A 25,201-nucleotide genomic window follows, 5' to 3' on the forward strand; every position below is an offset into this window, starting at 1 on the left:
ATCAGTGTGCTATCAACATTGTTCTCACATCAGAGCCAAAACACAGCACTGTGCTAGCTACTGAGAAGAAAACTAACTCTATCCCAGCTGAAACCAGGAAAAGATAAACACAAGCTGACATTTCTGCCTTGCAGCAAAGGATGAGAGCATCCACACTATGGTACTGAGGAAGCTGGTGAAAGTGCTTGCCGAGCCACTTTCCATCATTCAGCAGTCCTTGCTACCTGGGGAGGTGCCAGAAGACTGGAGGTTAGCTAATGTAATGGCCATCTACAAGAAGGGCAAGAAAGGATCCAGGGAACTACAGGCCTGTGAGCCTCACCTCAGTGCCAGGAAAGGTTATGGAGCAGACCATCCTCAGTGCCATCACATGGCACGTGCAGGACAACCAGGGTATCAGACCCTGTACCCAGGGAAATAGCCAAATTATTCAAATAACCTGCTGATCATCAAGAAGGGCAAACTTTCAGAAGTATCCTGAGCAAGCAACAAAGGAGAAAGCAAATCAGATAACAATAATGCAATTGGAGTGGACCAGTCACCAAGGAAGTATTGTCTTCCAAATCCTGTAACTAGAGAACTAAGGAGAAACTCAGGGAACCCGGAAAAAAGAAAACCTGAGAGACTCTGAAGGAACCCCGCAAGCCTTCTCCAGGACTACGTAATGCACAGCTGGAATGACTGTGCTGAGCTGCTGAACTGTTCTTCTGGATTGTGACATCTTTTCCACAGAAAGGGAAAGTCATGTAATCCATAAAATTGCATGTATTTGTGATTAAAGTGTTTTGGTTTTCAAACTCTTCACACTATTTTGTCTTAAAAAGCAATGTGAGAGTGTTAAAAGGATTGATGACAAGAATCCCACCATTGGTCTAAAGCATCCATGGGCAATTTACAATGATGCTCATGTTTCACACAGTCTAGTGTTCAATTTTTTTTGTTAATGTAGGGTGGAGGTTCTACTACACTTCAGAATCCATAGCTCAGATAAAATACTATCATCCAAAACCTAATTTCAGACTGAAGTACATGTTTTGTTCTAAGCATGTGAATACCTTTTAATCAGTAAAACTTCCTCTCATGAATAAAATATCAGTAGTGTTATGTGTTGTCACTTTTTCCCTTTTCTACCAATAGAGAATAAATAACTTCCTGCCATAGAGAAACTTTCTGGACAAGAAGTCAGAGTTTTTAATGAAAATGCCTTGATCCCTAAAGTGAAATAGAGCCCACTTAATTTCCTTAGTCATGCTAAGGATCATCAGGGATTGACTATTTCACCACAGAAAAGAATGAATTTCATACCATATAATTATTTTCTTGTATCTGCAATTGGTTTAAGGGTTGAGGATACAAACATTGTTATCTAAGCCATGTCAGATAAAGGAGTTGGCACAGGACTTTCACTATTTCAATTATAACCAACAATGTTATTCCAGATTTTTAAATTAAAACCAAACATCACAACACCATTTCACATATTAAAAATCTTCAATTTTTAGCATGAAATGTCAAGTGCAACAGAAAAGTGTAAAGAGAATATTTAAAGAAAATCCAAAACATCTTCCTGAAATCTTGTTACCCAGGTAAGGTGCTCAGACTTGGACAGGGATTGTGCTGCTGCAACTGACATTGCGGACAAGGATTGCTTACTTAAGAGGCAGCTCTGCCTATTTAAATAGCAACTTTTTGACTTAACTGTGAGTGGGATCCAGTCCTTGATCAATAATCAGTCTTGATGCTTAACAATCTCACCTTTATGTAGATAACTTACTCGTTCAAAGATAGTCCTTACATTTTGTGGTGGTACTTTGTTGCCTGCTTTTTTAATCAAGAAGAGTGGCCTGTGATCAATACAGTGATGTTTTTATGCTAATCATCTGCCATTTATTCATAAACCTGCAGATGTAAGTCTTCTAGAAGCATCATTTGCATTTTTTTCAATATATGATAAACTGGGTTGAAGTAATTTCATCCTTCCTTAAAAGCTGTAAAACTGCTACACATATTACATGAATATTACAAGGACACAGTCTTACGGATGTGTTGTTTAAAAATCATACAGTTTAGTTATTGGCAGTTGTTGGATAAGGTCATTTTCTGATAGCATTGCTTTGTCACTAGAAATCTAATTTCACCCTCTGACCACGTGCCCTAATATATCCCACAGTTGCCTATTACCATGTGCTTTCTTAAATGGTACCATGTGATGTGAAAAACAGTCAAGCTCTTTTTTGTGTTGTATTGGGTCTGGCTGAGCCCCCCAGCAGCCATCACAGTGCTGTGCTTTTATTGGTAGCTGGAAAGGTGGCGATAACACACCAGTTTTTTCACTACTGCTGAGCAGTGCTTGCACAGCATTAAGGCTTTGTCTCTCCAATGCTCCCTGCCACCACCAGTAGGCTGCAGGTGGGAAAGATCTTGTGAGAGGACATAGCCAGGACAGCTGACCCAAAGTGACCAAGGGGATATAACATCTTCTTAGATATAAAAGCTAAGAGAAAGGAGGAGGAAGTGGGGGCATTCCTTATTTGCAACCACTATGATTACTGAAGCCCTGCTTCCTGGGAAGTGGCTGAACATTGCCTGCTGATGGGAAGGTAGAGAATAGCATCTTTTGTTTTCATTGGCTTCCATGCACGTGACCTTTGCTATTGCTTCATTAAACTGCCTGTCTCTTGACCCACAGGTCTGGGGTTTTTTCATCTTATTTTCTTCCCCTGCTTCATTCTGCTGAGAAGGGGAGTGATAGAACAGCTTGGTAGACACCTGGCACCCCACCAAGGTCAACCCACAACATATTTCCATACAAAATAATTTATGAAGCCTTGAAAACTAAAAGAAAGGAATTCAGAGAAAACCAATTACTTAAGTTCACATTAAGTCAGTAGAGGCTCAAACACATTTGCACCAGCTTTTGCCATACACTTAATGTGTATCTTGTTTAGATAAAACTTGCCAGCTCAGTGGTCAGGCCCAGGGTGTCCCATGTCCCATCAGGCACAGTGGGAGAAGCAGGCCCTTTCAGGGCAAGAACCAGCCTATCAAGCAATGGCTGGCAGGCGCCATTACGGGCAGGAGGTTTCTGAATCTTTACGAAGCAGCTGGTACCAAGGGTCCAGATTTAACAAAAACAAACTCAAAACAAATAAGCAAATTATTAATCCCAGGAAAAAAAGAAATAAAAAAAAAAAAACAAAACCAAAACCAAAAAAACCCCAAAAAGCCACACCAAAAAAACCACCCAAAACAGCCAAAACCCAACTGCTTGGGCAGGAAAAGCATTTTATTTTCCTCCCCACCCACCTCCACCAATTATCCCTGCCTAAATACATAAAATTAACCTACATAGAACTGCCAAAATCCAGGATCGTTCTCCTCAACCTGCTGAAAGCAAAGATAGGCCAAACAGACAGTGATAAAACATGTGGAAACCCCCAAAATGGAGAATACTGGAAAACAGCACTGGAGACAAACACACACTCCCCCCCAGCAACAACAGGAACTAGTGTTGGGTACTCACATTTAGAAACTTGGTGTGCAGGTAGCTGTTTAGGATATAAAAGTCATCATTTCATCATTTCTAATCCCAGCCGTACTAATGACCATCAGAAAGTCACTTCACCTCCTGTAATCTTTGTATACAACCTTTTTCACATAATAAAAGAATCACAGGATGGTTGAGGTTGGAAGGGACCTCCAGAGGTCATCTGGTCCAATCCCCCAGCTCAAGGAGGAAAAGCTAAAGTTTGTAGGCCAGGATCACATGCACACAGCTTTTGAATATCTCCAAGCATACTGGAAAACTCTATCAGCACCCCATCATTGTCACTGTTAAAATGTGTTTCTTCATGTTCAGAGGGAACATCCTCTGTTTCAGTTTGCACCCATTGTCTCTGGTCCTGTTACAAGGCGCCACTGAAAAGAGCCTGATTCCATCCCATTTCCATCCTCTCTTCAGGTATTTGTATACACGGATGAAATCCCCCCCTACGCCTTCTCTTCTCCTGCCTCAGCAGTCCCAGCTCTCTCAGTCTTTCCTCACATGACAGATGCTTCAGACCCTTCAACATCTTAGTGGCCCTCTGTTGGACTCTCTCCAGTATGTCAATGTCTTTCTTTCACTGAGGAGCCTGAATCTGGACCCAGGACTCGAGGTATGGCCTCACCAGTGCTGAGAAGAAGGATCACCTACCTTGATCTACTAGCAACACTCTGCTAATGCAGCCTAGGGTACCATTAGCCTTCTTTGAAGCAAAAGCACACTGCTGGCTCATGTTCAACCTGGTGTCCACCAGGACCCTCAGAACCCTTTTCTGCAAAGCTGCTTTCCAGCTGGGTGACCCCCAGCATATATTGGTACATGGGGTTGTTCTGCCCCAGGATGCAGGACTTTGCACTTCTCATTGAACTTTGAGGTTCAGCCCATTTCTCCAGCTTGTCAGGCTCTCTCTGGATGGCAGCACAACCCTCTTATGTGTCAGTCACCTCTTCCAGTTGGATATCATCTACAAAGTTTCTCAGGGCACGCTCTGCCCCATCATCCATATCATTAATGAAGATGTTAAATAGGACTGGACCCTGTATTGATTCCAGGGGTATACTGCTAGTTACTGGCCTACAACTAGACTTTGCACCACTGATCACCACCTTTTGGGACTAGCTCTTCCACCAGATTTTAACCCACCTCACTGCCAACTCATCCAGCCCACACTTCAACAGCTTTTCTGTGAGGATCTTATGGGAGACAATGTCAAAAGACTTCCTGAAGTTCAGGTACAAAGTATCCAATGCTCTCCCCTTATCTACCATGCCAGTCACTTTGTCATAGAAGTTTATCAAGTTGGTCAAGCATAATTCCCCTTGATGAAGCCAAACTGACCTCTCGTGATGATTTTCTTTTCCTTAAAGTGCCTGGAAATGGTTTGCAGAATTAGCTGTTCCATCATGTTCCCAGGGACGGAGCTAAGGTTGAAGAGCCTGTAGATCCCTGGGTTTTCCTTCTTCCCTTTCTTGAAGATGGGGGTGACTTTTGTTTTCCTCCAGTGTTTGAGCACTTCTCCCCATCACCATGATCAGTGAACAATTATTGAGAATTGCCTTGCAATGACATCTTCCAGCTCCCTCAATACTTGTGGGTGCATCCCATCAAGGCCCATGGATTTATGTACGTCCAGTTTGCATTAGTATTCCCTGACTTCCTCCACCAAGTGTAGATATTTCTTGCTTCAGCCTTTCTCCCTGGTCTCTGGGACATGGGATACCTGAAGACTGGTTTTATTAGTAAAGACTGAGGCAAAGGTGGCATTCGCTTTAAAGGTAGGCTTAGTATTGTTTTTTGCTTATACAGTAGTTTGTGAAATTGAGACCTAGTCTAAATTGGATTCCTTGGTATTAGCATAGTGCAGAAAACTCCCATAATGCTAGTTCTGAGTTGTTGTTCTACATCTCTTAATAAAGCATAACATTCATCCAAAAATGACAAAAATAAAAAACGTGGATGCAGAACTATATTATAGTACTTCTCAGGTAGTATCCTCAAGCACCCTTTATATTCAATGAAGAGAAAAAAAAAATTTGGCACAGCCCATCTGCAAAATGCAAATATGTACTTCAGAATGCATTCCACCTTGGGTGATAACTCAAAAAGAAACCATAACTATCAAACTGTATATAAACTATAAGCATAACCATGGACAGTACTGCATTACACTGAATAATAGTGAAGGCTTTATACTCCAAGATTCTTAAGTTTAAAGCCTTTCCTTTAACTATACACAAAAGAAATCAATGACTTCATATCGCTTAAATTAAACTATGCATTATAATTTCTTAAAGGTTTCAAGACATTTATAAAAGTCTAAAATTCTCTATTGGTCTACAAAAGTCTACTGAGTAAGCTACTAGAAGACCATGTAAACTTTGTGGAAAACAAATTGTCTTCTGGACATTATATCCCTTTTATCCTCTCAAAACATTCAGAATAGTCATGGTGATCAGGAACTGATACTTTACTCCTGAATTTCTTTTTAATGTTAAAAGTGATAAATTACTAATACCTCTCTTTAAAGACAATTTGAGTCACTTAAAAGAGTATCTTCATTATTTAATTAAAATGAACATTAATCTGAGCAATCTACTTATCAGCTTTTCAGAAATTATTTAACATCTATGCAATTAACAAAGGTCTGTCTTTTGTTTGGTGCCTAAAACTATCATCATTCTTACAATGTGTTATAAGACAGCCTAGATTAAATCTGCAATGTGCCATTTCTTAGTCATGTATTCATACATTGGAGTATCAGAGAGTTTAAAAGAACTGAATACTAGTGTTTGAAACACTGCTGAGATCTTTGGAAACACATTCAACATCTTGTACTAGGTTACTTCGTTAAAAATGTGCAAAATAGTTGAGGTGCTTCTGGAAGCTTTTTTCCCTAAAGAAAGGAAAAGGAAACTCTTGCATCCCCATGCAATTGCCTTGCGATGTCCTACAAAATTTGATATACTAAAGCAATATCAGTAAGGTAAAGAATATAGCATTAATTTACAGTAAGAATGAATGGTGTCAGTCTTCTCAAGGCAAAAAAGTAAGAAACAAAAATAAAAGCTTGAAGGCAGCTAGATATTCTAATAAAAAATATTTACAAGAGTTTCCTCCTCACTGTAGATTCAGCAGATTGCTTTGAGTTATAGCACTGATGTGAGGCTTTGCGCTCCAGTATTTATTTTAGATAACTATAGTCTCAAAGAAACAAGTCAGAGAGATTACTTAGCTCACTTAATAGCACTTTACACTGATAGTGTACTATCCTAAATGGGCCATAACCGTTACTCAATGTGAGTGTATTTGCACTGGTATTTCAGAAATACCAAAGAACAGCTTCTTCCTCAAAACCTCAACAGAAGAGGTGAAGGAACCACTTCCCTTTTACCTTGAGTCCTATTTTTAATCAGGACCTGAGTTTAAATCTTCCCTGGGAGATCCCAGAAAGAATATAAATTGTGAGTAGTTTAGAAGTACGGCAAAAAGAACTTGTGATTTTTGGTAGCACTAGGTAAAACTTAGTAGGGATGAAATAGAGCTTGGTGTTTCAGCTCTGACACCTAAGTCATGTGTTCGGTAGCTTCCTGGTTTTATTAATCTGTCAGTTAGTAATGAGAAGTTTTATAAAATAAAACAAAAAGGTAACTGCATAATTTGCATCAGTATAATATGAGGTGGTTTTAACTTGTAATTATAAAGTGTGAAATGATTAGTTAAACATTCTCCTAGAGAGAAACAGAGCAGGTGGCGTCATCATAAGTGAGCTTCCTAAATACCTACACTGCTGTTAGTTTGGTATGACTAAGAGGTATCACTCTGGTGAAATGTTGTCTTGTTAAAATGCATATAAGTGTTCCCTAGAAAAAGAAAACCCTCTGATTTCTCATTTAGTAACTTTAGTGAATTATGTTCTACCTGGTATTCAAAAGAAAAATTGCTCTGTATCCCCTATTGTCTAACACAGGATCACAAATGAATTAATCTGTCTTTTCCACTGGTTTGCCTAGGTTATTTGCTCATCTATTCTACTGAAAATAAATTGATCTGATAACTGGATATTTATATGCAGTCATCCTGTCCTTACAGGATGACTTACATCCCTACAGGACAGGACAGGACTTATTCAACTAAATTTAGACTTCTGTAATGTGCATCCTTATATTCAGGCTAGTTCCCCATGGCTTCCATTGTCCTGACTGAAAAGAAATAGGCTTTTTTAAAATAAAATTCACCTCATCCTAAAAATAGATCAGATGTATTGCTCTTCAGAAGTGCCCATTTCCCTTCATTAATTATAAAGGAAGCCTTGGCAATTAATTCAGATGAAGACATTTAGGCCATAGATATTTGATAGCTGCTTCAGTTACCTAAACATAGGTGCCTGGCAACATTTAAAATACCCTAGGTTATCCAAGGGCACATGCACAAGGCTGGAAAGTATAACACAAGGCTCATGAGAGAAGTCAGCCCTACTAAAGGGAGCTGGAAGCCGGGCAGGGTGTTTTAAGAAATCTCACAAGCTAGTTAAGAAAATTTATCAAGTCCTATGGGTATTTTCAGTTCCAAATTAGATGCCTGCATTTGAATACTTACAGTATATGGGGAGTAACCATTCCACTAAAACTAGTTTTGTTAAGTATACTTTATCAGCTCTACAGTTTTCCAGACTCCACAGACTATATTATTAACTGTAATTTATAAATCTAATATAATTAATTATAAATTATTAATTTAAAAATAAAGTAGCTGAAATTCCAGTTACTTGCATTTAAACACCTAAATTTATGTGTTGACAATCTGGAAGTAAATCTAAACCCTGAATTGTGATAATATTAATCTCACTTCAAGTGTGTTGATTACAAATAGATCAAACCTATTTAAATCCATAAATCTATCTTGTATACATTTCAAATTAAGCTAAATAAATATTTTCCAAAATATCTCTGGAGAATTCCAGCAAGTTTTAAGTAGGTGGTTCATTGTTCACACATTCACGCGCTGGAACAGTAGACATAAGCTCTTAAAAGCTTCCCTTCTGAATTACAATCTCTTTAAGGTCACGGCTCAGTTGAGACAAACTCTGAAAAATCACCTTTATTAACCAGTGACACCCAGGCAATTAAGAAAGGGCAAATACAGGTGATGAAAAGAAAGTAGGTGATTTAAGTGAGCACTGGAAACTATATCAAGAATTATTTAATTAGCTAGGTAAACATAACATCAGGCTTTTCTTGCAGTTTAAATCTCCTTCCTACAACCTTCTGCCTTCTCTTCAGCCCTTGTTCTAGTTCTCCTTTTGCTTTTGTATATTCATTATCTCTCTTTTCTCACCATTTCTCCATACTTTACAACCATTTACTCTTCCCTTATGCTCCTGGGAACTCCCATATACCTCTACATTTCAGCTTTCTCCTTGTTTATTTTTTGCAATATATTACATTTCACTCTTACTCTCAAATATTCTAAATTGCTTTTTACTCTAGCTTAGCAATAAGGTCTTCCATTGCTTTTTCTCCTTTGTTTCTTGCAACTCTGACACACCTTTTTCATCGTTTTATTCAAATACTTTTCCTTTTATTCCTGCAGTCTTTCTAGGTTCATTTCAACCATTCTTTACTAACACCTGATCTTAATAACCTGATCTTAACAGATAATACTGTTTGATGTGGATAAGCAAATCCTTCCCAGGAAAACAAAATGTTTGAGAATCTGGTTCTACACTATAGCTTTATTACTACAATACAACTCTTTATTATACTGTTTTTGTCAAACTCTCTATATTAATAAATGATAAAACAGCTAGGTATACCTCTCTCTTTTGAAGCTAAGGATGAAAAATAGCTGTTCTTGAGATGTTATGATCTGTTAACTTATAGATTCCTTATTTGTTTTTAATAAAACAGTATTTATTTTTTCCCCTCTTTTACACACAAATACACATTTGTGTGAGAGAATATATTTATTTAACTGAAGCCATCTGTCAGCAGCAGAACAAAAATCTAAAACCAACGAAGTAACACGTGCTTTAAATATAAGCAGCATCTTCCCTGATGACAATGCCATTCTTTAACAGCTCTGAAATATTTTTATGTGTACTAAACCAATAGTCTCAGAATACTAAATGCTGGGAAAATGATACAATGCTAAATAAATCTACTTTTTAAAGATAAGAATGCAGGGAAAATAACACAAAAAGCTTAAATTACAATGAAGTAAGTTCATAGTCTCAAATGAACAGCTAGACAACTATGTTACCTCTTGTGGGCCAAATTGTGTTCAGAGCTACTCTAACATCAAATTGAGCTAATCCCCAATGAGTTCAGCAGAGCTGCTGCATTAAAAAATTGAACAAAAGAAAATAAAAACATTATACTTCTTTGGATTATTAGTGAATTTCATTTTACCAGAACACATTGTAATGAGTTTCTCCCTGATATTCTCACACATAATTTCATTATTTTTCATGAAATATGAAGACTGGATTCCCTGTCCTGACTTGAATTTGAAAGAAGAGTCTCAGGAGTTCAGATATTGTCTCCATTGCAGACTTTATGTTCAGTTTCAGCTTCCCCCCAAAAAAACAGGTACAGGTTGTATATGTGTAGAACTATAGATTATCAGGTTTTAAGAAATACCTTAAAAAGACCCAAATCCCTTTTATTTCTCATGAAAAACTAATTCTAAAGTAGTGTTGCTTTGTTCTTACCTTTTTCAACCACTGTATTCCTACAGAAAGTTATTTGGCTGTCAAATATTAATTACTGAAAGTTTCAAAGGGAATACTTTCTTTACCAAGGGCAGAGATAGAACAGAGAAGCACTGGCCCATTATGCAGCCTCAAACACAGATCAGTTGCACATGCTTTGAGTATGCCTTAAGTCTTTGGAAAATGTATCACAATATTAATAGAATAGAATCATAGAATGGTTTGGTTAGAAGGGACATTTAAAGGTTATCTAGTTCCAACCTCCCTGCCATGGGCAGGGACACCTTCCGCTAGAACAGGTTGCTCAAACCCCTGTCCAACCTGGCCTTGAACACTTCCAGGGATGGGGCATCCACAGCTTCTCTAGGCAACCTATTCCTGTGTCTCACCACCCTCACAGTAAAGAATTTCTTCCTAATACTTAATCTATCTGTAATGTCTTATAGTTTAAAACCATTAGCTCTTGTCCTATCAACACATACTTAACAGGAATCACAGAATGGTCAGGGTTGGAAGGGACCTCTGGAGATCATCTATTACAATCCCCTGCTAAAGCAGGCTCTCCTAGAGCAGGTTGCACAAAATCACATCCAGGTGGGTTTTTAATGTCTCCAGAGAAGGAGACTCCACAACCTCTCTTAGCAGCCATTTCCGGTGCTGTGTCACACTCAGAGTAAAGAAAGTTTTCTTCCTATTCAGATGGAACTTCCTGTGTTGCAGTTTGTGCCCATGGCCCCTTGGCCTGTTACTGGGCACTACTGGAAAGAACTTTTTATTGTTGGCTCTTTTTAGTGGTATCTCAAGGACTTCTCTTAGTAGAATTGGTATATGCCAGGGGTCAACTACAGGGGTCAACTCAAACTACAGCCTGTAGGCCAGATACGGCCCTCCAGGGTCCTCAATCCAGCCCCCGGTATTTACAGAACCACCACACACACACACACCCCGCCAGGGGTTGTGGGGGGAAGCCAAGCAGCCGCAGATGACTGCCTGCCACTTCATCTGTGCGCCGGCTCCCTGTTTAAAAAGTTTGAGGACCCCTGGTATATGCAAATAGAATTGTCTCACTTAATTCTAGTTTTCTGTGGTACTAGTATTTAAATCTAAGCTAGTGACCCTAAGATTCCTTTTAAATCAAAAAAGAAATATAATCACTTTTGAGTGTGTGATGATGAATCTTTAGATTACTACCTTAGGAAGAAGTTAATTTGACTCTAAAGCTAGACATACGCTGTTGACCAGCTGAATCCCACGTAAGAATATATGTGATAACTTTTCAGTTAATATGCCTAAACTTTTTCATTATTATTCTTTCTCAATTTTGTGTTTCTGTTATCTGAAAGTCTACTAAATTGTATTGCCTAACTTTTATTTGGATTCATTTAGCAGCTCATTTTAAAGATGAAGAATTCTGAATTACTAAGTTTACTTCTGAGAAAAATTTATACAAAAATTAATCAACCTTAGAAAGATATCTAAATATAACTGAGACCCCAGCACTGAACACAGAGATGTAGCAATATCAGCATAGGAATTCCAGTGTAAACTTTATTTGTCCTGTATATTGAAAAAAGTTGTACAAATACTTGCTTGGCATATTATGTCAGATATTATATATCTGTGTCAGAGTCTAAAGTCATTAGTTAAAAAAAGTGAATTTGGAATAGTAAATATATTTAATTTACAAAAAAAAATTCCCACAAAAAACCCCCCACTAATTAATGAAAATTACAGAGAAATCACTGCTGAAAGTCTGATGTAGAAATATGTATCTCACAGCCTCTTATTTGCAGTCTTTGTTGTATCAAAACAAAAGGTCAGTTATACCTCTATTTTTTATTCTATTGACAATTTCCGCAATGCAGATAGTTCATTTTTCTAGATCTTTGCAAGATAAGTTATTGAGTAATTAGCTTTTGAGAGGCCTAGAGTGATTACAAATATGAACAGCATGTATGTAACAGGAAAATACATTTCCATTTCCATTTGTTGTGTTTGACTCCAACCACCACTGTGTTTGATACACTTGTGTTAAACAGAGAATTGGTTGTTCCTATAGCTACTATAATTTCTGAGTTATCTTCTGTAAGAAATACTGTGTTATCATTCTATACCAAGGAGATTGTTTTAATAAAGGTGTAGTCATGTAGGATAGTATTTTAAGATTAAATGCATTACACAGGATCACTTTATAAAACAAAAAACAAACATACCAAACCAAAACCAAAACCCAGAAACCAACGAATAAACTTAACCTGAGATAACTGTATTTAATTTTGTGCTAAAGATGAGCATCCAGGAGACTAAACATCAATATATAAAACTAATAGACAAAATAAACCCCTACCTTGAAAAGAAAAATTATTAATTCTTGTATGTGTGCAATGAAAAGACATTTTCATTGTCTGCATACCAAGTGATTCAGATATTCATTCACCATTTATCAAAGCATTTCTAACTATATTTGAAAACAGGTTTGATTCTCCCTGGAAAAAATAATCCAAAACCCCAAATAAGGATGAAACTTGGTACTGCATCATATTTATATTGTAAATTATTTTCATTTTACCTGTAAAAGTGGAAATATGTATTCTGTTTATCTATCTATCTATCCACATACATATGTATGTATATAAAGTCCAAACTCCCAGGGAATGGTATCTCAAACATTTTTCACATTAGTAAATGCCAATCTATCTCAGCTTTCTATGAATTAACAATATCCTTGAAAACATAAATTCTCCTATCTAATCTGTATGATGACATTTACAGTAAAAGAAGCCTTTTCAATATTTAAAATAATCCTGAACAAGTATAGTTTTAATTAATGTATCAAACCATTGCTTTTTATCCACAAGCTTAGTTTTCATAGCTCTGCAGGAAAGCTACCATAAAGAACCACGGATTTTGACTTTAACCTTGGGACACAACTACAATATAAATATTAAAGAATGGAGTTCTAATTTCTCTAACATAGACAGGAAGGAGAACAGCAAAAAACCCAAGAATTCCTACCTCCTTCAGATGTCCAGAGGTTATGTATTTCTCAATTCAGAGTGCTTAAGAGAGTAGAAAAAATCTGATGCAGAAGTACTCTGCTGTGAAGAAGGGGGAGGAAGTGGATTTGTGTTCCTTGCAAAAGAAGAAACGTTTTCTCCTTTGAAGTTGTGCAGAGAACAGGAAAATTTTGAAGGAACATGCAGCTTCTGTTTCAGATAATTCTCAGATTATGCCTTTCTGCATGTGAAAAGCACACAAAGCCATTCTATTTCAGAAGTCTGACACCATGTACTGTATCTCAGCATTCTGAGGACAAATATCTCCGTAATTGTGGTTGATCATAAGGGCACAGCTTAGCCCTATACATAAAACATAATATCTAATCACTAGTCTCATAAATTATTTTTCTCTCCCTTTCCTCTTTCAGATCGTATTTTATTTTGCTATGACCAAAAACCATTCAGAGATAAAAATGTTGTCTGCTGTTTTCACATTCTCAAGCTCATTTAATTTGCACTCTATTTTTCTGTGAAAGTCCAATGACATAAAATAAAAAATGTCATGGTTCCATTGCATGGTAAGTAAAATAATACGGGCAATAAGTCTCAGGTATTTGCTATCCTGTTTGATATTCCAAAAGAAAAATCAGTAATTATCAATATTTAACACTTTGTTATTGTAGTATTTTACTTTGCTAATCAGGCTTCATTAACAGTGTAGCCAAAAAGATAAAACTCTCATTGTGTTCCCTTGTAGTGTGCTGTTACTGGAATAAATACCACATACTCTCTATAACAAAGTAAAATCTAATAATTATCATATAAATATTTTTTCTATTTTTTTGTTGAACAAAACAGTGTAACTTGCCTCTATAAAGTTAAAGTCTGCTAGAAAAATAACAGTATTTTAGTAATTTAAATGTTTGAATTTCTGGTAGAAAAGTAAAAAATACTGACTTTTAATGACTTGATGTTTCTAAGAGATGAGTTCATTATCCTTTTGTTACTGAATAACTGAATGATGACATCATGTATGCAAATATACATATGAATGACATGGCAATAATAGCATATTTTTCTCTTCCTCTATTTCTGAAAGAGAAGAAAGCTGTTTAGGCTATTGATCTAATTCTTTTTGATATTGTGTTAGCTCCTGGTTAAGATTAATGTGCAATGAATAACTTCTGTGTCAATATGTTTGCCTTAAGTTATTTTTAACAGGTATTCCCTATAAACAATTGCAGTATGAAGGACAGACTTTACAATCTCTTTACCTCTAGAATATACTTAACTGTCTACTATGCTGACAGTTTATAAATGGAATGGTCTTTCAGGACCAGAAAAAACCTACTGTATGGTTGTCCTTATTAATCTAATCAGCATTATGTATTTTTACCTGATGAAAAGGTTTCTTCTGTTGAATAACCCAGTGTTTTGGCCTCTCGCAGCTCCTGATTACTCTGAAGACATACATGGAAAAACCTCAGCAGATTAAGATGGAAAGCAGCACAGTGGTGCCACTTCCCTGGATATCTCTTTCCCCAGTTTGTATTTTGCTTCCTGATACTTACTCTTGACTTCCAGGTAGAGCTGTCACACTTCTGTTTGGTCCAAATTTTATAAGCAAAACAATTTTTCTCTTCACATATTTCTTATTTGATAACATTGACAATCAAAAGCAAATAAAAAAGCTCCAGGGAATCAAAAATATTTGTGCAGTTGACCAAAATTTTATGATGTTTGATTGATAAGAAATATTTTTTAAATGAGTGTTTCACTATTTACTTCAAGTAAGTATACTTTTATAATATGTTTTTTAATGGTTTACTGCAATTCATAGACTTTTTTCCTTGTAGTTACTTTTTAAAGAACAGACATTATTCCTTAGAGTTACTGTTAGGATATTATGTCGTCTTCATTAACATAAAGGAAATCCTCACCTCCAGGAATTTCTTTCTATGATGTTTAAATTCAACGTAGCTCTAATAATTACATAACTGTTCTAATAGGGGTTATGCAGATACAATTTTTATGAATCAGGTGCAGCATCCCTATACAGAAGGGGACAGTATGCCCTATATCAAAGTATGTGCTAGTTTTAAGGACAATCCTGGAATTAACTCAATTTTATCATCATAAAGCGTTGTTAGAGGCTTCTGGGTTTTGGGGAGATGTTTTTTTTCATCTTTGATAGGGTGGGATATTGATTAGCAGAATGTATTAAGTGAATCTGTACCTTTTATCTACTGCTTAGCATCCATAAACATTGATACATGCAAATAAATTCTGCAAGCATAACTTTTTTTTTTCCTTAAATTACCCTCACCAGGAAATAGCTGAGCTTCTTTGTAAGTCTCCTGCCTATTGATAGGATTCATTTAACAAAAAAGAAAAACATGGAAAATGTCCGTTGATTTTAAAATGCTTCCATTAAGATTTTTTTCCCCTGATCGTACAAGCTATAACAAAGAACTTTAAAAGTTTGAATCCTATATGACTGTAGTTTGGATTAGTGCTGTTCATGCACTTAGATACACAGCAACTTTTCCTTTTCCGATTCAGAAAAAACAGGAGTTGTCATTATCTTGTCCGAGTGCTGAAAAAAATCTTCTTTTAGAAAACTGCTTCAAAAGTACATGCATTTGTAGGACAAATAATGCTGCCTTAATTAAGAGCTGCTGTTACCACAGTAATCCTTAGGAAAATCCTAATACTTTCTGTATACACACATGCATAAATATACACAGACAATTCCTCTCTCTCTCTCTCTCTTTCAACGCATAAGTAAAGATAAATAGAATTTGTGTGTACATCACTCAGCAGAAGTCTTAACCCCTGCTTCCACATTGCAATATTCCTTCTTGACTTCTTGAAAAATATGTTCTGGAGTTTTTCATAGTGTGTATAGGTGTACAATAGTCCATTCCCCCTGTTATGGAAAAGCCTTTGCACTTTGTCCTGTCAAGTACAAAACTTCCTGTCTGAGAAGGTTTAAGGACAGTAAAGGTAGTTTAGATGTGAATGAAGTAAAAATTCTAGATTTACTCTCACTTTTATGTTTCTTTACATTTTCAAAACAGTGGAAAGAGATGTCATTGCAAATGAGTATCAAACATAAAACCATTAATCTGAAAGTATTAATTTGTCCATTAAATGTGCGAGTCTTATTTTGTAATTGACTGACAATAAAATGTTAATTTGTCCATAGTTGGAAGCCAATCAAATGGAATTAAGGATAAATATAATTTAAAAAACAAAACAGAACAAAATGAAAGAAAAAAAAAACCAAAACCCAAACACAGAAAAACATTGTTTAATTTGAGATCATAGTACAAAAGCTTTCATAACTGATTTTATACTATGCATAGAAGCATGGCGCAAAGAACCTTGAATGAATACAAATACCTATAGCTTCACCTGGTGAAGTACTAACAGGTATACTCACTGCCTGTGTTCCATCAGCCAGCCAAATGCACGCTCAAATTCATCCTACAGTCTGGCTACTCCAATCATCCAGAGCAGAAAACTTAACAGAAACTTAACAGGTGCATTGCACCTCCCTTTTCTGCATTTACACCAATGCTAGGAAAAGATAGTGTATCTTCTGTGAACACAGCCTGGTACATACATATTTTCTCAATAAAGTCAGTGGAAAGTCAAGGAAGATGCCATGCCACTGTTGTTGAAACATAATGTACTATATACTACAAAAAAATAAATAAAAGTTGCTCTTTTTTTGTAAGAGATGGTATATGTCATACAGTGAACAAAACACAAACAAGTATTCCTGTGATCCTATGATCAGGGACACTAATCATTAACAAACATGCTTCACTATTTATGTATATATCTATCTCACTGTATGGCATATACCATTGTTTAAAAAGAAAGAACAACTTTTATTTATTATTATACATTCTTTATGTGTATGCATATTCCTGTGAGAAAACAGTTGTGCATTTTGTATTTTTAATGCATCTGAAAATCAAACAAATTTAGCAAATTTAATCTTTCAAGTGATTTTTGGACATAGAAATTTAGTACAAGAGCCGATTTGGTTTATTCAGTTCAGAAACCACTGATAAACTGTTTTTGTAAATTGAGGAAAGAACTTGAAAGGACTGGAATAATATTAAGCTCATGCAAAATATATAAACTTGATATAACTCTGTGCTGGTTACTTGCTTTTTTGCTTTTTAGTTAGGGAGGGCAATTGCTACTTGGTAATTTTAATTACTTGCATAATACCACCTTGCATTGAAAAATAACATTTTTCTAGTTTGTTTTTCATTTGAAAAACACTCATATGTTAAAAACTAGATAGCAAATGGCCTGCAGAAAATAAATATTCAGAAAGAAAATAAAGCACACTATGTATCTGTATCTATATGTCTATATAGCTCAAGTCAATCTAGTGATGTCTCCTCTGATATCTTTTTTGTTATAGTCATATGTCTGAACAAATAGCACAGATAAATGTCCAAATGGGTAACTCTAAATCTGGAGGCAAGAAAAAGCATTATTCTGTGCAAGGACAGTGTTTCTTTACATAGACTCTGATGAGCTGAACTCTTAATGCGTTTTGGATTTGGTTGGCTACCAAGGTCAAAGCATCATTATTATCAAACTGGTTTAGCTCAGCAGCCACAAGACGTATTAGGGAGGCTGTGCAGAGGTGTCAGTCTGGCATTATATGATCACTTCCTTAAACAGAAGTGCCTCAACCGGTAAGACATTCTCAAAGTAGCACTTACTTATATAGTACCCTGTGCCTTTTAAAGACAAAAATAATAGGTGTGAGAACCATCCCCTCATCTCAATTTCCAGACATGTAGGGGAGTGAAAGTGCAGTAAACATTACTAACTAGATTGAACAACTTTTCAACAATAGATGTTCACATGTAAAATCCTACATATAGGGACAGCCACCCATATTCTCTGTTGAAGCTGAGAATAAACTCCATGGATCAGACAGAGTCACTTTTGGAAAAAATGCAGTTGCTGAGCCAAAAAAATGAGAATTAAAAGAAAAAAAAATCCACCGGTTGGTTATTTTCTCCTTACCTAATGCAAAGAGTCTCATAATGCACTACCTGCTTTCCAGCTCCATTGCTGAGAAGCAACACCAACTTCTCTCTGCCACTTGAATTCCATCAGAATATTCTGTTGCTAGAGGCCCCAGGAAGAAACAGTATATTTGTTCTCCTGTATTCTGTAGTCATTCCATCATGTTCTCAGTGATGATATATTACTTATTATATGGTGCATGGAAACATAGAGAAAGTATTTTACAATCATTTTTTGCTGCTTTTCTACTTTTATGAGAAGTAAACATGAATGTCAGAAAGACTATTAGAGTCAATTTATAATTGAATAATTCTGTCTGAGTGAGGTGTGTTATTTAGTCTCCAAGTTATATGTGTTTGTTAGCTACTTGAATACTCACAGACCTTCAGATATCACAGTGATGAAGACAAGATGAAAAATGAACTGCTGTTACAAGCCAAATACATTGACTTATAATAGTAACTGCTGGTGCAAATCAGCACACCACTTTATATTCATTCCTATTGAACTTTTTGTTTTATGTTTGCATACACAAAAATAAAAAATATATATAAAATTTAACTTTTTTTAAAAGGCTTACATTTGACTTCATGCAATTCAGTGTCATGAAAAATAAGTTTCTATTAAATTTTCAGGTGGTGTTACAGGTCTTTTTCTCCTGTCAAGTTGTTATTCCTATTTCAGTTGCAGCCCTTATATACCCTTTGCTTTCCTCTATATTGAGCTCCTGTTATGGGAAGATCATTTCATAAAAAGCTGCAATGTGATATTCTTGTGGAACTTTTAGTATTTCTTAAAACCCAATAGCAGCACAACTGTATTGAGATACATCATCCTTAGTCATGCTTTCCTGTGTTTCTCCTTATTTGTTCATGTTAACATTGTATTGTGTCTCTGCTTACATAGTTTGCTTACAAACTACTTGAGACAGGGCCCATATTTTTCTTTTTAAATGTTCATAGTGACTACAGCACTATAGGGCCATTAGAGATATGTCACAAATTAATATTCAAAATAGGGTTAATACACCTGTACACAGATTATGTAATGAGAAGTTTACTCAATGAATCATCAGTGTTACTTGCAGAGTTAGCAGTGAACTTTGCAACTCCTTGGCTTTAGTCTAACCACAAAATTACAGTATTGCTACCTTACCTAGGTGAACTTGTTTTTCCCTGAAAATGGGTAATATTTTTGTTAATGCATTCCAGTTCTTGTGTCTCCAGGCCTTTGCAGAAGAGGCGACCATGGCTCAAGAAGGATAGTGACAACCCGGATATCTGGCTTCTGTATAAACATGAACCTATGAAAGCTGAAGTTATTTGTCTTAAAATCAGTCTGAATCTCACCCATATATTGCCAATATGTTCAAAAGATAATAAAGAGAGAGAGAGGTAAAACAAAGGTAATGGTAACCTCACAAAAATAATTACCTAACCTAGGGACTTTAACAACATCTATTTGACAACAACAGTGGGTTTTACAGGCAGCAGATGAAAAAACATGTTTCCTCCTTATTCTTACATTAGGAAGTCCTTTCTGGATGTTCCCTGGCTGACATTAGGAAGAGCAGACCGGATCTACCTTGAGTAAAGAAGTCAGAAGTTCATATTTCAGATCAATGTATTCTCCAAACTGTGGTGATCTGGCTAAGGCTGCATTGTCCGTATCCCACACACAGCTCAATGCCAAGATTCACTTCCTCTTATATTCTCTTTTTCCCCTCTTTCTCCCCACTTGAGTTGTTTCCTTTTACCATGGTGATCCTCTTCTAAATAAGTAATACACTTGTGCTTACCCTTACCCCACTGGCTGTGATTTACTGGCTTTATAATCTTAGCATTTACAAAACTCTTGCCCTGATAAGTTTTACCTTGGTAAGCAATCATCTTACGCTATTAATTTCTTGTTATCTGTAATGTTTCTTCTTTCTGCCATTCCTTGTATAGTTTTCTTGTTAGTGTAGCCACAGGTCACGGTTAGCTGTCTGTACACAAACCTTACCACTTTAGGAATGGCCAAAATTAGCAGAGAACAGTACAGAAGAATGAACCTTGGCAATCATGTTCTTTTTTACCTATTATTGGTGCATCAGTCATTCCTAGCATCTAGGATACTGACTAGTATCATCAGTGACTTTTTTACTTCACTCTAATAGTATCAACAATGTGATATGCAAGCATCCATACTGGCACATGTAATACAGTCACAGCACCCTCCAAACTATCAAGCTGCAGCAAAGTCTTTTACCATCTCATACCAGCATGCTCTTCATGCCAGTCCCTCTGCTGCTTTCTTCTCACCTCATCAAAGGCATGTGTTCTCTTCATTCTCTCTACTTCTTCCTCAGCTGCTCTCTCTTCATTGACTCTCAACCACTTAACAGAACCAGCCACAGCTGCACCTTATCTACATCGGCCAACCCAACACCCCTGAAGCCAACCCACAGTTGTATATTATCAATGCTAATTAATCCAGCTTCATTCCTCTACATAATACCTCAGCAAGAGCTTCTTCTGCTTCAAGGGAATCCTCTCTATAAATCTTTTCTCTTCTTTTATTACATGATAGATACAGAATCATCTGATTTTTAATGGATGGTATGTTGGGTTTTGTATTGCTACTGCTTTTCACACTGTGCTTTTCTGAAGCAGGAACTCTGCCTGAAGCAATTTGTTTCCTTTAAGTCAGGTCTCAGAAATGCATAATCAAACTCCATTGCCCATGCAGAGGTGAACTCTGTTTTGCATAATGGAGGTTAAAGTTAAAGATTCAGATATCCAGTTGTAGATCTCTATATGCAAGTGTGTACATATGGTCTCTTTAAGTGTCATTTTCATCAAAGAAAATGCAGGATTTTATTCAGTTGCCTGATTAAATGTCTAGCACTATTTCCAACACCAAAATGCATCCAAGACATTTGCATGAGTTTGGCAGATATGACACGGTAACTACAAGAGACCCTCGCTCTTCTGGAATGCTTCAGTTTGAAGCTAGTAGAGTACTCTGTTCAGCTCATCTTAAAATAGATACATTTGGTCTGCAGAATAATTTTTCTGTCTTCACTGCCTGGACATGCTAGGAGCTCAATTCAGTTGTTAAGCATATATGTCTAATATTATTCAAGATTCTCCAGGTATATCAAGCCCCAAGCTGCTACTCAGGTACAGAACAATTCTCTTCTATATTGTGCAGCTCTATAAAGATGTTGCAAATATCCTAGGAAGCTGCCTGTATTTAGACAACAGATTTCCTCTGACTGTAATGGTAGCTTAGCCATATAGCTCAGGTATGCACCCTTACCTAAATGTAAGTATGTACCCATTTGTGGACCCCAATTCAGTTCTGAATGTTAAGATATATATAGTCCATACCTACAGTGACTCTAATTTTATAGACACTCTCAGAACAGCATAATAGCTATAGATAGGCTGCCAAATTTACCTATGCTGAAACCATGTAAAGCCAAGCTGATAGCTGCCACTCTTGCTCAACAGGGGAATGGCATAATATGTAAGGAAGCACATGGTCCTGGGGTTATTGACCAGTATTGCTTCTTTTTTCCCCCCAATACTTTATTCCCATTCACCTTCCACCTTACTTCAGCTAGAGCAGAAGGCACAGCTCCCTAACACGCAGCTTACTTGTTCAGCCTCTTCTCCCTGCCCCTCCTCTGGCAACAGGAGGACTGCCTATCCCTTAAATTCTCATCCTTTCAGGAGTTTCATCTGCAAGTCTAAGAAGCCTGAGACAACTCTTGCAAATGAATACTTACTGTAATAGAACTGATGGTGAATAAGCCTGGCCAAGAAACTGAGCATTTTGTAGTGATTTTTGAAAGGGAAAATTTAGAGTTCACTGCTCTATTCTGTAGCCTATAGGCTTGAAAATTTATACTTTCATAGAATTTATCAAATGCCATTTAAAAAAAACCTCTTGAAATTAAAAAGTTTAACTGGTTAACTGTTGATGTGGTTGACTTCTCACAAAAACCAATCCATTCTTTCTGTTACTTCAGAAAAGAACAAAACGATATGCTTGCAGTAATTACTTGAAAAGCCATGTTGTTTTGTTATGTTTTATAAGCTATCCCAAATTAGAGGCATTTTTTTTAAATAAAAAGAGAACGGAAAGTCCAGAATCCAAAGCTACAGTAGAGTTCTCTGAAGTTAAATATTTTCAAAGAAAAACTAATGGGAGTTTCTTTCTTTTTAGTGTTTGTGTTTGTATAAAAAATATTTAGTTTTCTGATCAGAGGAACAAATTCCTTCAATTATATTCAATGTAGCTAGAATGTCATTCTTTCCACAGTCTCACAGAATGAAATACTCATTTGAGGTATAAGTACTGCTCTGTGTAAATAAGACCTTGGCTTTTAGTGAACACTTCTGATCTATGCAACAACAGTTTTTGGCGAAAAAACCACTGCATACAACAGAATAAAATACCATAGTTATGCCATTTTTCTTTTATTTCCTCATAATTACTGCATAAAAGTCCCTGCTTTATGGCAGAGACAAGAAGTTTGCATTCTTTTATGTGATATATACAATTTTTGTTAACAATTTTGTGTTAAATATTGATATTATTGAATTAGATGTTTCAGCAGCAATATTTTAAGTTGTTAAGTATTCAAATTGCATGATATTAATAATACTGAGAACATTAAAAAAGAAGATTAGCCAAAGCTCATATCTTGGTTGGGGGTGGGGTGGGGTTGTTATTTTTCAGGGAGAAAATGCAGTATTCAGTTGGTTGAAATTCAAAATTATTAGTTACTTCTTTGAATCTTATTTTGTAAAAATTGAGCAAGTGTCAAAAGCAGGTATGAAGACTGAAAGTGTTTGAATGTCATCATCCCTCTAATTTAGGATAATCTTTTTGCTGTTCTGTGGATCAAAAACAAAGGATTTGTGTGAAAAGATATCTGCTGTCAACTCATGCTGTCACATGAAAAGACTATTTTATATTTTTGAGTTAATGATGATATACAAACCACTGTGATTGAAAGTAAATTTTAGACATATATATATAAGAAAATTTTAGACATATATATATGCTCATGCTTTGAAAAAATTCTCCATTTTGATTCTGAAAGAGTTGCAAGTGGATTAACCAAGTGTAGAAGCATACAGCGAGCTAAACAGCCTATTATTAGCTGAAATAAATTAATAGACCTGCCTTTCATTGCAGCATATTCCCTCATACTCTGTTGCAGAAAGGCAAACATTCCAATATTTGCATCTGGCTAGGGGATATTGTTTCCTATTTTAGTTCAGCTTGATTATTTCTTGGAAGAATGTCACTGCAGTTACTGAAAATTATGTTATCTGTAAGCCTGAGTTGTGTTCTCCAAAAAGAAAACATGAATGTAAAAGTATCCTGATAAAGTTTAATTATTTGCAGTGTTGAAGTAATAGCTGATATGTATGTTTTATATTATATTATTTACATTTCTAAATAGGTAATTGTATTTAATTTGCAAATATGACATGCAAAACCTGCTTATCTATATAAATTATACCTGGAGGTAAGGCAGAGCATATTATAAAGAACATACTGCAGTCTAAATGCTTCAGATGTTAGTATTCATTGAACAGATGTACACCAAGTCCTTGAATATGAAATATTTAGAAAGCTTTATTAACAGTCACAATTGAATACAGTAACTACAACCACATCAACACTATGAATCAATCTCTTAAGATACTAATAGCCCTTTTGTTTACCTTCTGACCATCTGGAATATTTAGCAGATTCAGACACTCAAAACAAGCAAACAACATACTCAGGTGCTACCATCCCTTTCACCTAGGTAGCTTTTATAACAGCAATTAGACTGAATATCCTCCATCTGTAGTGGCATGGTCCATCTAGAACACATAAATTATCTAGAAAATTGATCCTTTCTCATTAGTTTTACATTAAAAAGTAGTTAATTTAGACAATTAAATTGCACATAACATTAACACTGTGAAGTATGTTGGAGGTGACTGCATTGAATTTATCAGTCTGTTTTATCTGGCAGACAGAAACAGAATACTAATGACACATGTCATTCTGTAGATATTGTAGCAAATTTTAAAGTGAAAATGAGGCAGTAAAAGCAAACATTAAGGAAGACAGAGGAAACATTTTTGCAAGTCTTTGAGAACGTCTTGGAGGTAATTTGTTAACAATATTTGATTTGATTTGTGGAAAAACTTATTACCTTCTTTGGAGCTCTTGCAAAAAATAAAGGAGTTGCATTATTTAATCACAGATCACAACAAAAATGGAAATACAACTCTCCTACAACTGCCAATAAACAGTTTATACAAAATATTTCTTGAAGAACCCTAACTGCAAAGGTCATATATGACCAGTTGTGAAATATAGTGATTAATATAATCTGGACAAGAACAAGTTTGGAAAGCACAATTATTTATTAACTAACACAATTGGAAAAATACTTATATTTCTATTAAACATGTAATTATTTTTGTGTGTTTAATATCCCCAGGTTCAAATAAGTTAATGAAAATGTTCATATTATGGCACAAACTGAATGATTTAACCTGATGATATCACTTGTACATTATAATGTTATGAAAACAGAAGGGAAAGTAAAAAAGATGAATTAAATAAGTTAACATGAACATTATTCCTTTTTGAATTACCCAAAACAGAACAAAAATTGTAACTAGATTCCATTTGGGTATGTTCTGGGTAAGTATGGGACACCATTACTGTCTCCAACTCCTCTTCACTTTTTGTATTCTACAAATTTCATGTCAAATTAGTCTGTTTAAAGCTAAAATTGTTCTTCAGCTCCCCTGCAAGGTACATAGGACATTCCAGTGTGGTAAGGGAAAAAAAGAAACATTTTATTTTATTTTATTT

Source organism: Falco biarmicus, chromosome 2, assembly GCF_023638135.1.
Source record: "Falco biarmicus isolate bFalBia1 chromosome 2, bFalBia1.pri, whole genome shotgun sequence".
Classification (NCBI taxonomy): Eukaryota; Metazoa; Chordata; class Aves; order Falconiformes; family Falconidae; genus Falco; species Falco biarmicus.